Here is a 13060-nt window from a genome sequence, read left to right on the forward strand (position 1 = left end):
GAATAATTGTCCATGTCTTTCCAGGAAGAGAAAAGTCATGAAAATATTTTTGTGAGTATTCACAAAGTTAAATCTTTATTGTTGTTCATTTGATTTTGCATGGTCTCCATCAACAAGCATCTCACCTTTAGATCCCTGCACATTCTCCACAAGGCTCTGGTGCTGATCTTCTTTATGCTCCTGATCACTTCTTCAGATCATCTTCTTTCTTGACTAGGTAGTGGATTTTTTTCTTTTCTGGTGCCGTACTCTAGAAATATGTTGTCCTGTATTTATGACTCTTGCCCAACCAGTCTGCCTCTCTTAAAAGACTTAGGGCCTCATGTACGTAAATACCTAATTTTACCGATTCGGTATTTACGAATCGGTAAATGCTATGTAGCTAAAAAATCGGTAAAAAATACTGAATCGTTAAGATTCGGTATTTACCGAATCGGTAATTACCGAATTGGTATTTGCCATTCATTCCAATGGGCCTGGAGGCCCATAGAAATGAATGTCAATTTGCCGAATCGGTAAATACCGATTCGGTAAAATTCGGAAAAAGTCAAGGGTGGCAGGGTGTCACTTTGACACCCTGTTGCACCCCTGATTAGTGCTTGTGTGCACATGTGGCACACATACATGCCCTAAGGGCATGTATGTCTGTCACATGGAGCAGGTGTAAATGCACATATTTGCATTTACATAGGAATTTGTTATTTACCACCAACTAATAGTTGGTGGTAAATAACGAATCATTTAAGCCCAGAAGCATTGTTTGAAGTGCTTCCTACATTTCATTAACCGATTTGGTAAATACTGAATCAGTAAATGATGATTCGGTAAATACAGAATCGAAAAATACCGATTCGTTATTTACCGAATCGATAAATATGCCCCCTACATAGGAAAAGGCTTTTACCGGTCAGCAACGGCCGATTTTGGCCGTTACCGACCGGTAAAAGCCTACCTACATCTCGCCCTAAGGCTGTTTGGATCTTGCCCTGTTGGCAGGGTTATCCCCAAACTTTTTGCCTTTCTCCTGTATTTTTTCTGACCTGTTTTCGTTGGCTTTATGATTCTGGGCACTTTATGACTGATGATCAGTGCTAAAGTGCTCTCCTTTGAACTTAGGGGCTCATTATGATCGCGGACGGACTTGAGTCCGTCCACGACCATAGAGGAGGAGGGAACCTCCGCATGGCCTGCGGATTTCCCTCCTGTCCAATTAGGATGTGGCCGCCACCCTGGCGGTCACATCCTCTATTTTTACCATTGCTGCGGGTGTGGCTTCAAGCTGCACCTGCCGCAATGGTAAAAATGCATACATGGCATTTGTATGCAGAAAGCGGCAGGCACCGTGCGGCGCCTGCCGATTTCCGCATACAAATGCAGGGGGTACCATAGGTACCCCCCATGTGCACCCCCCACCCTCCCTTCACCCAGGGGGCCCCCAACGGGCCCCCGCAGTGAAGTTCCACATGCTTTTCCACGGCTGAAAAGCCGCCGTGGAAAAGCATCTCTTTTGCACCACCCTAATATGGCTGGCGGTGTCTGATAGACACCGCCAGCCATGTTACAGCTTTTCCGCCGCAGTTGTAAGTCAACCGCGGCGGAAAAGAGGCGGACTGAAACCAGGACCCACCAGCCATCCTAATGTGGCGGTGGGTCTTTGGTGGGTCCGCAGAGGATTTTCCGCATTCTCCGGGCCGGCGGTGGCTTCCGCCGGCCCGGAGGATGCAGGAAATCCTCCATCATAATTAGCCCCCTAGTGTGATTGGTGTACACCTGTTTGGCATATCTAATTTACCTGTAAGGTCCTTGTACAGTGGTATTCCATATACCCTGTCCCTGTAAATTAAATGCTACTAGTGGACCAGAAGCGCTGCTTGTGTCACCCACAGAAGTAGCCTTTCAAACCTGTCTCAGGCCTCTGCCACTGCAGGGCTTGCATGTGAACTTTACTGCCACACTTGGCATTTAAAGGTGCTTGCCTAGTCTGGAACTTCTCTTTTAATACATATAGGTTACCCCTACAGTAGGCCCTAGGTAGCCCTATGGGCAGGGTGATGTGTAGGTAAAAGGTAGGAAACATGCCTTGATTTTGTTTGGTTTTTCATTGCTGTGAGGCTTACTCCTCTTATAGGTTTGCATTGGAAATTTCCTGATATGTTTCAGTGGTAATTTTCTGATCTGGAAGGAGTAGCGTTGCCATGTTTGGTATATTTGGAAAAGTGGTGATAAATCTTGCTTATTGGTGAAGGTGGATTTTTTATTGCTATTTCAGAAATACCACTTTTAGAAAGTGGGCATTTCTGTGTGATTATATTCCTTGCGCTTTGCAGTGTGACTCTAATCTACATCTGGTTTAGACTGAGAGAGGCCTGTTTTGTGCATTCACTTTAGACATTTACACAAAGGAGATTTAGGTGTGTCCTTCATATCCTATTGGCCCATCACCCGGCTGATGGGCCTTCCTAAGCTAGAGTGGCGGGAGGAGTTCTCACTGATACCTAAATAGTTCTGTGCTTGTCCATTCACTATGCTGTCTCCGCCCACTTAAAATGTGACGGGAGCCAGGGCTGGGGATTGAATGGAGGTCTGGTGCACTTCCAGATCAAAGACATTTTGAGTTTAAGTACAGGGGCTCTGACACCATGTTTTTAGACACTGTGTGGGGCTTTTAACTAGATGCTGCTGGCTCTACATGCTGTATATTGCCAGGGACTAATGTGCTGCCAGGAGGGACTATCATTTGGACCATCTGCTTGTTGTGCTGGCCTGCTGCCTACAGGGCTGCAGCAAGTACTGCCACTTTGCATTTCTTTATGTGCTGGCCCACTGCCAGTTACCTCGTTCTTGTGACCCCAGTGCTCTCCAGAGACGAGTGGATTGGCCCCATACCTGCTCAAGTGGGATCTGACGGATTCCAGGTCAGTGCAGCTTTTTGTCAGAGAGCAACATGTGGCTTTATTCTTCTTGGTTAACCAGTAAATGGGGAGCGCTTTTGCAGTCACCGAGCCTGCGAGGCGAGAGCCCAGCGTGGTGTGGTGGTTAAGATCAGTGCTTCTATGCTGCCTCGCGCTGCTCCCCTGACTCCCACTGTGTGACCGGCAGTTTGCCATTGAAGGGTGGTTGGTAAATACTGCAGCTTGGGAGGAGAGAGCAGGTGCTCCCCTCCCTGACTGCCAGCTGGTGCACAGTTCGAGGATCTGCACTGCCACTCCTGTGCCGGTCAGCGCAGCCCGCCTAGCCATGTTCAGGGCACCTGAGTTAAGATAGGGCTGTTGGAGGGGCCTGGGAGGTCTCCTCCACTCCCCCTCGAGTAGTGAGGATTCCCTGACTAAATGCAAGCCCCACAGCCACATTCCTGTTGGGCACTCAGCCCAAACAATGAGGATCCCCTTGACTGCCACTGTGTCTCCTAAAGCTCGGAGGAAATCCCTTCAACAGGGACCGGCTCCCAATAGCTGGTGCCTGCAGCAGCTGCACTGTGCGATTGTGGGAAGCTTCTTTTCACTGTTAGGTGTGGGGGACCCAGCAAGGTCTTCCAGCGGCTCTGAAGTGAGTGTGTGCCCCCTCCTCCATGCTGGCACATGCCTTGGGTGTACTCGTCTGCATCAGAGGCAATTCAGGGGAAATTTCTCTAGAGAGGATCCCTTTTTGAGTGATTGAGGTTCTGGTGACTGTTAAAGTTACTGGATTAACTGTTGTAGGTGTGCAGGGACTCCTGTGCCCCCATACTTGACCTGAATCACCATACTGTACGAAATAGGAGCACAGATGCGCTGTGCCCTATAGTATCATAGTGCTTCATGCCATTCCTTCATTGTCTGCTACATGTTAGGCACTGATGTAATGAGGCATATTGTTGTGGTGTTTTGCATTATCAGGCATGTACAGTAGTGATGATTCATGTTTTATTATGTGGTGCATTTGGTGTCCACAGGGATATGTCATCGTATGTCTTGCAATGACAGGATAACGAGTATCATTTCAGGATCTGCATAATATGTAGAGGGACAGTGTTTCATGGCATGTCCAAAATATAAGTCTTTATCTTATTGCACTAACTGTGTTGTTCTGACAATTGCCGAATTGGAAAAGTGATTATTGGATTATGTTATTTTGGTCTGTTTATATGCAATACAGAAACTTATTTTTATATGATACTGTGTGGTGTATTTATTGTTTGACTGGTGTGTGTATGTGTGTATGATTACACATTGCCTCTGGAATAAGCCTGACTGCACGTGCCAGGTTACCAAGAGGGTGAGCAGGGGTTAACTTGGGTGTGTAACTCCCTTACCACGACTAGAGTGGTGGGTTCTACCTGGTTTAGGTGCATACCCCTGCTAACCAGAACCCCCATTTCTAACAAAGACCTTCATATTTTTGCTAGACTTTGACACAAGACGTTATTGTGAGCTGTGCTTTTTTAGTGAAAGGAGGCCTGTAGAAATGCTACAGTCACTCATTCATTTAATTTGTGTGATGTTTCAACTCCACATAAACATGCAACAGAAGCATATTGCAAGATTTCGGGGACTCTTAAAAGCACGAGTAACAGTTACCATGCATAAATAAAAAACAGTATTTTCAGATTCTCTTTTTATAATTTTTTTTAATAAAGTGCTTAATCAGATTTGAGATAAACAGCCCACAATTACATTTCAGATGAAGACTTGTGGCAGCGACTTCATGCATGTCAAAATAATCATCACATAGTTCTAGTCAAAGATTGAAAAATGTCAAAGAAATATATATGGATTCATGGATGGCATGAGAAGTAATTTATCATGTTATATTTACCAAGTTAAACAACTGGAAAAAAATTGAGTAATTAGCAAAAGGTAATCAATTGATTAGGTTGCCTTAATATTGATGACTTTTTTATTTACATGTTTTTGCTGTTAAAAATAGTAGCTACACTTTCCTAATAGTAACACTGTTTTTTTCTGAGAGCTGGTGCTATATAAATTATATAAGGATATGCATACATGTATTATCTAAAAGGGCTCCAAAGAATGCTGGTATCAAAAATATTCTTTAATAAACACATTTTCATTCAATACAGAATTGACAGTAAATGTAATCTTTCTCAAACATTGTAAATCAAGTGGCCAGGGCCATAAACAGATGATAGGAGGGGAATAAAATATATTTGTATGGTTTTCAAAAAGAGCATACAAAATTATTGGCCTTTGTTCTGTATTTCAATACAAGAAATTCCTTGAAATAGAAAGATCTATAGAGTTTTCAAATGGGAATATTTAGCTTTGTCAAAAACATTATTCTCCTATGACACGCGAATAAACATTCACACACACATTAACATGTTTATGAAAAATAAAATATATACCATGGAAATGTATACACTTCCTGTTCACTTTTTCCTAAAATAACGGAAATATAATTTGCTTACATCGCAAACCAAATATTGACTTGGACCTAGGTATGCCAAATATATTCACAGGAAAAGAAGGACTTTCAGCTTACATTTTTGCTAGACAAATACATAAACAATAAAGTAGTCAAAAGAGCATACTTGTCAAAGTGCAAAAGATCTTTACAAGCACATAAAATGTATTAAATAAAGACTTTATATACCATTGGCAAAATATATATATATTTATTTTACGTCAAGCACAAACTGAACTTTGGCACTGGCTTCATGAAGCCCTTTCAAGCGAGAAACAAACTATACAAAAAATAACTCTAACATTTCTTAAATTAATATAAACTAAAGGGATAGAATTACTTTAGGTGACATCATTATATTTTAGGGAATCACAAACATGTTCCTGAAGTATAAGTAGGTAAAGCAGAGGTTAAACACCTATTCATTTTGATTTCATTGATAGAACAAATAATTTTCATTTATCATCAAAAGCACAAGCCATTGGAGGGATGGTCTCTATGTCTTTCTCAACAAACTTAGAATAAAAATATTACGTCTGCATAGCTTTTAAGCTCTGGCGACATATAAAGCTGTGTAAGTCTAACATTAAAAAAACAGCCAAAAACACCTACATGGCTATTATTTTTAAGACAATTTTTGATCATTGTGTTCAATCTCTTACAAAGCCTGTCGTGCTGAAAAAAAAATAAGATGCTATGATCAGAGAAGTATAGTATGTTCTTGTTACTATACAATCCTGTGGTTTACTTAAAGTTTGATATGGATGAAACCTCTACTATTTCTCTAATAAAGAGAATTAAATGACAATAAGAAGGTCAGTTCAAATTAGGCAAATTATTTGACCAGGCATCCGGACAGTTTGTATTTGTCAGACTCCAAAAGGAAGTTTATTGTTTGTAGGTAGGAGGCGATTTATAGTGTGCTTAATTTTACACGACTGTTCTGAACATTCTCTCTACAAAGGCAGATAACGGGAAAATGCGTATACAGTCAGAGCTGGTAAATTTGGACTCTACAGATCACTGGATATATAGAAGGTCCTGATTTAAACTCATTTCTATACATTTTTCACCCACAATAAAAAATGTACTTTCCAATAGGAAGGTAGCAAACCAGATATATTATACCACAACATTATGATTATGGAGGATTTGGCACATTCTGTTTGAACATTGACTGCAGGGAGCACCAAATCTGTCAAACATTTTATTTTGTGTTATATTTTGAGCATAAATGCCAGTTCTACCCTTTAATAACATAGCTATCTGGATTAAAGCATTTTGGGTTGTATTGCATTGAAAGGGAACAATTTTTTTGTTGTAAGCCAGCACACAGTCTTTTGTGTCCTGCAACCTAGCTAACCCAACATTTTAAAGCAATGTAAAACAATTGTCACTTATAAGACATGTAGTGCTGGAATCGTCCCTGATAAAAATGGATTAATGGGATGCTTCAAAGTTCAATGCCAGATACCACCAGTTTCACACAGAGTTCCATGTGCTTTTGATGACTCATCGGCTTCCTACTCCCAAGAGATGTTGAACCACAGGGATCTAAAGTGCCCCACATCACAAGCTGCTACACACAAGTGCCAACCATCCAGTCACTTTCACTGTCATTGTAGCAAGTGTTCAAGTTAACTGCCACTCATTTGACAGGTCATCAAGCTGTCACTCCATGTGTTTGGTTTACTTTCATCCCACCAAATAACTGCCATAGACTACACACAGTTGCCAACAATTATACATATCCATGCTTCATGTAAATCAAACAATTACCCAACAAAAATGCAACATTCCAGCACCAGGGTGGTAAAGTCAGCAAGGATTTGTGAATGCATTTTTGCATGAATTTTGCCTATGCGGAGTCCCTGATCCTACATCTGCACAAGCCCAACTAATGTGCCCATGTGCTGGACGTCCTGTGTATTACAATGCAGTTCAGCAGAGGGATGATAATCAATGCTTAAGGGGTTGTTGCAGACTTTGCTAGCACTCTATGTACCAGGACATAGTATATTTTCTGCGTTAAAAATCAGTTATCAGTAGCAGAAGACAAGGACCAATGCGACCTCCTAAAAGTAATGCCGGTGTCTCATAATCTCACGAGTAAGCAACAAAACACGCAATGGTCTCAATAATCTTTCTCAGGTTAAAAAAATATTCTAGGGAAATAATGGCATCATGGACAATATGTCTCACAAGAGATTGTCTCAACAGAAATGGGCACTTCAGTGGAGGTCAACAAGAGTTATAAATTGAGCAAACGCTGTTCACAGGACTCCCAAGGCCACTTTGTTGCACCTCCAAACACATCAACATTGTTATCAACCCAGGGAATGATGTTGCCTGGCATGTTGGTAGAGCAGTTGGCAATGTTCATGATCTCCTCTGCTTTTAAGATTTTGTCCCATATGTTAAATTGGCTAATGTCTCCAACAAACGCTTGTGTTGCATCAAATCTTCCACCAACAGTGTCCTTTAAAAAACAGAATAGGTTTCCATGATTATCTTTAAGGAAAGATTACAAATATTTACAAAGCAATATTGGTCACAAACAAGTGGTTTTATCATACCTGGAAGAACCACTATACTGTAATTAGAAACTTCCTACTTCTTGTAGGTAAATATACCTCTTTTGTACAATAAGTTCAAATTTCTAGAGAACGCTTAGTGCATTTGCTAAGTTCTTACACGTGCCTCCATCGTTTCCATATCTTCTTGGTGACATCTGTGACTGTAACAAATGCTTGAAAGTACTATTTTCGTTTGCTCCCATCCTTGCAGTTTGACAATAACACATATATGAACACAAGCATAATTTAAAGTGAAATGGAAGCTACCAGACATGCAAATAGTCTCAGGTGGTGGAAAATATAATTTTTATATTTTGTTAGCAAATTCTACAGGAAATCAAAAACTGTGATTGATTAATATTATGGTTTCGTGGAACAAAATGTAAAAAGGAGAATTTGAGATGAAACTATGCATAGGGAGTTACGGGGAGTTTACACTACAACACAAATTCAAAGTAAGTCAGAGGTCCTGTAAGGTACTCTGTATAAACGTGTAATGGATGGGAATAGCCGAGAACTCAATAAGCCTCCACACTAAAATCATCTTATTCTTACTAGAGTCTGTATTTGGTGATTCATTTGGCATGAATTGCCTCAGACAAAAAAAAAACATGTCCTTCATCTACAAATGAACTTTGGTCTAGAGGCTCTGGACATGGCTACCATGGCTTCTCAGTAGGGATTGTAAATTTCAACACATTGGTGCAGATATGTCAAGATTTAGCAGAGGTATCATATATATCACGCTGGAAGGGTATAAGTCCAGTAGAAAATCTGTACTAGACATTGCGCATAGACCATTGAACCATGGTGCAAAGATTCTTGTGGGGCTCTAGGCAGCATGTTTATGTGACAGTACAGGGGAAGAGAGCTGCAGCTATCTGTTGTTTGTAAATATGGTTCTACATTGCCCTCTTCCCCTTGCACAACAAAACTTAAACATTACTTTATATGTATTTATAATTGTTATTAATTTAAATAATTTAAATTTAACATTATTTACCATAAGGGTTTTATTTTATAGCCCTACTTCCATTATTTTCTATTGGAGGGTCTTGTTGTACCCGTGGTTAACCATATGTGGTTATTTTATTTTTTTAGCAGTAACTTACTTATAGAGTTTTTGAATACTGGAATACTGAAAACTAGTAAATCTACTAAAAAATGGAAACTTACTCAAAAGTGAAGGTTACCATTGTTAAGCAGGCCCTTAGCTTTGTTTTTCAGGGGGGTTTATTTTTCACTTTTTCAATTTTCAGGAGCAGATGAGATTTGCTTCTGGTATTCTTTTTTCTTTCTTCTGATGAGAAGTTGGTTGCCTATTTATGAGGCCGTTTACATCACTCTTGCACCACGCAACATAGTGCAAGAGCAACGCAAACCTTAAGACAGATTTTTAAAGCCACGCAAAGTCACTTTGCGTGTCTCTGAGTGGCTCCAAAAATCTGGAGCAAAGCAATGCAGCGCAAATTGCTGTGCTGCATTACTCTGTCCAGGGAAGGTGTTCCAGGGATTTTGCATGGGTGTTGCCACTCAACTCCCATGGATTTTGGCACATCACCAGACTAAGAAGAACTTGCAAACCTAGGGATGCGCCTAAATCTTACACTTTCCCAGGTAAGGCGTAACAAGGACAAATATCTCTAGTTCTCGTTTCCTCCTTTTTCTATCTGTGCACCACTGTGCAGCACAGATAGAAAGGGGAATATACCTCCCAGATTTGTTTTTGTGGAGGGAGGCATCCCTTCCTGTACAAAAACCATCCTGCATGCAATGCAGGGCAAGGGTGCCTACGCTGGAGCTAGGCAGCTCATTGTGCGCCATCGCATGGGAAAGGACAGGAATGAACCATATTCCATTAAATACGGCGCATTCCTGTCCTTCCCCGTCACATACCCCCAGATTCATCAAAGTCCTGTTTTGCGAGTCCTTAATAGCGATTATTAAGGAATCGCTATTAAAGACTCGCAAAACGGGATGCATGTAGAAATCGCAATATTTTTTGCGATTTCTACAGCTTCCTTATTTGCAATTCGCTAATTGCTAATCGCAAATAAGGAATGGCTGTCCCATTCATTCCTATGGGCCAAAAGGCCCATAGGAATGAATGGGGAGTCATTCCTTATTTGCGATTAGCAAATAAGGAAGCGATTTCAAGGGTGCTAGTGTGTCCAAAGGACACCAAGTATCACCCCTGAAATGGTAATGTACACTGGTGTTGCGCACACACATGTCCAAAAGACATGTGTGTGTATACCATACAACTTAGAAAAATGCATTAAAGTGCATTTTTCTAAGTTTTCGCTATTTACCACGTAGTTAGACTTCGCGATGAATAGCGGCCCCAGATTGCGAATTCGCAATTTTAAAATTGTTCATGAATTGCATTTAAGGAATCTCAAATTGAGATTCCTTAAATGCAATTATGTCAATTTAGCGATTTTTAGAATTGCGATTTTTGCATTTGGGATGATGAATCCCAAATGCAAAAATAGTGCTCGCAAAGGGCCAGATTCTCAGAATCTGGCCCTTTGCGAGCCGATTTCGGCTTCATGAATCTGGCTGATAGTGCAGCCCAGCAAGGTGATTTAATGAGCTACACTGCGTCAGAAAGCTCATAAATGAGTCCCTCAGTCTTTTGAATGGCAGGGTAGGCCTACGTTTAAGGCTTTGTGGCTAATGCATGCCTTTTTGAAGTGCATTCCTGCGTCAAGATGGAGTTTTTTTCACAAAATACAGGATAAGATCTGATTTCTTAGCGCCATTAACAAGTCGAGCGTCAGAATCTAGGATGGCTCAGAGTGAGTTCAGCTCGAGATTTGAGAGGCCAATATAAAAGTCCTAAAATAATGCTACAAATTCCAAAAGCTGCAGGTATACCATGGACTGTTCTGGAACAAGTGTGAAAGAGCAACCCCTGGGGGTTGCAAGCAGAAAAATAGGTAATTTATGTAAGTATGTATCAACTTCCTGGTCCAACTTATATTACAAAATGTTGCTATTGAAGCATATGGATAGTACGCATGATACTGTAGAAGTGTGGAGTGAGGAGAATGAGGAATTTTGTACAGGTCACATAAAAACAGAAGGAGTGGACTACAGCATTTAGTTTCAAGTTGCAAGTGGAATCAACTGAAATGTTCTCCTAAGCTACTTGGTGGATGTCCAAAAGGTTATGTGCTGGTAATAGAAGGCAGTAAAACCTGTTTGTAAGTGGTAAACCGGGGGTTTCACCAGGAAACTTTCTGTAGCCTTACCATTGATGTAATCAGTAATATATACTGAGGGTGTGCAGTCCAGCACCAATCAAAGGGCTCAAGATGCTTTCTTGTTAGTAGTATTTTTTTTAATGAAAAATGCGTATTATATATGCAGTGTTGTAACATTAGCCCCCACAGCCCCCGCGGGTTCGGAGGTGGGGCGAGCTCCAGGGGACCCCCTTTGGCCCTGTGGCCTGAGAGCTCCTGACTGGGTCCAAGTTGTGGGCCTCGCTCCCCTCCAAGTACTTGGCGGGTGGGGGCGCCCTAAAATTATGTTACACCACTATATGTATGTTTTGCATTTACTTATATTTGCATGCATATTTGCTGCAATACTATAAAAAAAAAGGCACCTGCTGTTGTGGTGTAAGAAAAGTAACTGTGGTTGACCTGTATGGTCTGTTCTAGCGTGGGAAGATTCCACAGTGTAAGGATAGTAACCCTGTCTTCCATTCCACTACTTTTTGCTCACCCGCTATGTGGTTTGGACTGTTAAAGATCTCCTCTGTAAGTAAGTTATGTAGTTGTTCAGGCAATAGTTCTGTCACAAAAGGATATTCTGCCTCCCCTTTTTCAGGTGTTTGTCTCGACTTTTCTGTTATATCATTGTTGCCTTGCAAACTATTCCTGACTACTGACGCTGACTTCTTTGTCCTTTATATATCACTCTAGGTACTCTTATAATGTCACTTTGGATGGTGTTGACATCTTAAATCATCTCATTGTGTTCTTGGTATTAATAATACGTCCAGGGAGTTGAATTGTAAATTGCCACAGTAACCAGCGTTAAAACTTTGTATGAATAAAACGTTTATAGTGAAAGAAAATGTTTACAAAATGTTTCCATCAATGAATTTCGCATGCACTTATATGCACTTAGACATTTCATAAAGCTTCAGTTTAGCTGTTTGATCTTTGAGTCTATCAGTGCCTCTAAGAAACTGGTTTGGTGTCTTACAAACTGGAACGCATGCTGTCTCGTTTAATATTTGTGTGAATTGCGTTTAACCGTGTGCAAGTCTATGGGATATATTCTCCTACACACAGTGGTTTGTAAATAATTTCACGATTGTACATGGTGTTGACAATTTTTGGATACAATTGAACGGCCAACAACATCAGACACATCAAGACGTGTAATCAAAGCTATAGTGCAATAAAATATGTTTTGGCTGAAAAAACTGAATATAAACCCACCTGTTCTTGCCCCAGGATTAAAATTCCACCTGGTTTGATTGGGTGCCAAGGAGCGAGGTTGTCACCAGTGCCGAGCTTCTCGCCATCTTGAAACGCCTCCCACATTCCATCCCTTGTCGTCCAAGTGATACAGATATGATGCCATTTCCCATCACCGATGAACAGAGGAAGCTGGGCCACCTGCACAGACAAGGAAACAATTCAAAATGTTCAATAGGATGCATAGAATGGTTCCAAATAAACACTAGAGGCTTCGTTGCCATCCATAGGCCTCACTACAGAAATATGTAAGTTCCTAGGAAATCCCCCACAAAGGATGTGGAAGCAGATTGCAGTTTCAAATTTTGAGTATAATCAATATAGACCAGATGACATTAATTGTCAATAATCAACAATGATTAGGCCTGTCCATGATTTAAGCTTATAGGGTGTAGCAGGGGTGGCTCTCGGCTCATGGCGGCCCTGGGCATGGAGCATAGGTAGGGGGCCCCGGAAAGGTGGGTCCGGGCGGGGCGGAGCGCGAAGGCCAGTGAGGGGGGGGGGGGGGGGGTCAGGGTGTTTGAAAGTGGACCAGAGCCGGAGGCCGCCAAACCCCTGCCAGGGGCCGCCACGCAAATATGTATC

General features: G+C 41.4%; 1 long non-coding RNA gene across 1 annotated transcript; it reads right to left on the reverse strand.

Annotated features, from left to right (window-relative positions):
* Positions 1-4586: 4586 nt before the first annotated feature.
* On the reverse strand, positions 4587-12608 carry LOC147684855 (uncharacterized). Its single transcript, XR_015300661.1, has 2 exons — positions 12437-12608; positions 4587-7882 (listed from the first exon to the last, which is right to left on the reverse strand). It is a non-coding gene; the product is annotated as an uncharacterized LOC147684855 (long non-coding RNA).
* Positions 12609-13060: the final 452 nt, after the last annotated feature.

The sequence above is a fragment of the Lissotriton vulgaris genome, chromosome 10 (assembly GCF_964263255.1).
Source record: "Lissotriton vulgaris chromosome 10, aLisVul1.2, whole genome shotgun sequence".
Classification (NCBI taxonomy): domain Eukaryota; kingdom Metazoa; phylum Chordata; class Amphibia; order Caudata; family Salamandridae; genus Lissotriton; species Lissotriton vulgaris.